Here is a 2,114-nt window from a genome sequence, read left to right as displayed (position 1 = left end):
CTTTAAATATACCCTTTGCAGTAGGGGTTGCCTCTATCCTCAGGTGAAGCACACATGCCTTTTACAAACAGCTTTGTACTCATGACAATATTCTCTGAGATTCCTGTTCCCCATCACAGGAACGTCAGTACATTGTTCACAAAATACTTTGAAACAAAATGATGAAACAGAATTTCTCTTAATGTTTGAAGCAACTTAGGGTAGAATTTTTACAGTGATTAGAAATTTATGAGAAAGTGAGTCCTGGCCCTCCTGGTCTGCTAGCTCCGGCTAGGAGCCCCGATCTGCATGACTGGGTCTGGCCCGGGGTGGGGCGGGGGCCACTGCTGCAGAGGATGGGGCAATCCCACAGCAAGTTGAAGCCTGGAGCTGCCAGGAGCTGACCAGGAAAACCTACTTTACTGAGAAGGAAGCCCAGCAGTCCTACAGGCTTGGACTGCCCCAGCAAGCAGCTGGATGTGGCAGGCTTCCAGAAGACCTGCATGCAATTCTTCCCATTCAGAGACCCACTGAGTTTGCCATGTTTGTCTTCAATGTCCTTGACTAAAGCAAGGATGGACCGGTCGATTTCTCCGAGTTATCCAGGCGCTGTGGGTGACCTCGTGGGGAACCCTGGATGAGAAGCTGTGGTGGGCTTTCAAGCTCTATGCCTTGGACAAGGACAGCTACATCACCAGGAACAAAATGCTAGATATCATGGATGCCATTTACCAGATGGTGGGGAACACTGTGGAGCTCCCTGAGGAGGAGAACACCCCAGAGAAAAGGGTGGATTGGATCTTTGCCATGATGGACAAGGACGCCAACAGGAAACTAATGCTGCAGGAGTTCCAGGAAGGGTCTGTGAAGCCAGGCCTAGGACTCACAAACCCCTCGAGCCCGTTGTACAGACTCAGTTACAAACCCTCCACACGCAGGTCTACGAGCTAGGCAATAGGGAAAGGTCTGGGAGCCCTGGGAGAAAAATTAATAGGCTTTATTCAGAGCTAGGAGCAGCGGCCCTGGTGGCTTCCTTGAGCATCCCAAGAACCGCAGCGTATCAGGTCCTTTATACTTAAGTCCATAACGCAGGACACCTGGGTGCACACGTGCATCTATGTCAGACAATCACAAGGAACACCTGGGTGCACGTGCATATTTACATCACGTGCTCGGCAAGATTCCGAACATCTGAGGGGCCCTGACCAGTTTTTTATATTTTTCCAACAGGGTCCAAGGAGGACCCCTACATCATATAGGCACTATCCCTGGATGACAGGCTGGTATAGTCCAGGGCCCAGAACTGGGCCAGTGACCATAGACCTCTTGTGGCGGGTGGGGGTATGGGGGAGGGTGCTTAGCCCCTCTGCAACAACATCTTAGAATGTAAAAATTAAAAAAATAATAATAAAATTTAAAAAGTTTATGAGAAAGTGAACTGCTAATAATAAAGTAGGTCAAGGACTACAGCAGTCAGTAAATGATGCTACTTGAAGAAACAAGAAGCTTGAGAATACAATTCAGAAGTGTATTTTTTCCTAACAATTACATGTAAATGCTAACAATTACATGGCATCCCTTTTGTGTTAGGTTTGAGAGAGGATTTCACATGGAACATATTCTTTTGAGATATTAGCATTCTCCACTGTTACTGTAACTACATTTCTTACATTTGTATGAGGTGACTCACTTTGCAATATGAGCTCTCTTCTTAGTCTAGACTAGAATCCCAAACACTCATTAAATATTGGGGCATTATCATAACTGAGTAAAACGAGCCATAACATTTAAAAATATTTGATTTTAAAATAAATAAAAATTATGACCAAAGCTCTAAATACTACATCAGTTAACTAATAATTTAACAGAACTTATTAATGAGGTTGCTTAATAGCACATTACTTAGATTTAAAACAATCTGGTTTTAAACAAATTTAGAAGTTTAAAGATTTGTTAAGATTTATTGGACTTATAATCTGGATCTTTAGCTAAACTTGAATGTAGTAAATTTCAATTTTTAGTTGGAAAACTTTAGATGGTTATAATATAATATAACTGGAATACATTATTTTTCAGTTTAGTATTGATTGTTATTCACAAACATTTGTATATAATTTATAATTTCAATGCAATTA

At 42.3% G+C, this 2,114-nt stretch overlaps 1 pseudogene; it reads left to right on the top strand.

Moving 5' to 3' along the window:
- Positions 1-335: 335 nt before the first annotated feature.
- LOC103600453 lies at positions 336-1,268 on the top strand (annotated as a pseudogene).
- Positions 1,269-2,114: the final 846 nt, after the last annotated feature.

This window comes from Galeopterus variegatus, unplaced genomic scaffold (assembly GCF_000696425.1).
Source record: "Galeopterus variegatus unplaced genomic scaffold, G_variegatus-3.0.2 Scaffold3353, whole genome shotgun sequence".
NCBI lineage: Eukaryota > Metazoa > Chordata > Mammalia > Dermoptera > Cynocephalidae > Galeopterus > Galeopterus variegatus.
The sequence above is the reverse complement of the archived record's forward strand: the minus strand, read 5'-3'. Positions and strand labels throughout refer to the sequence as shown.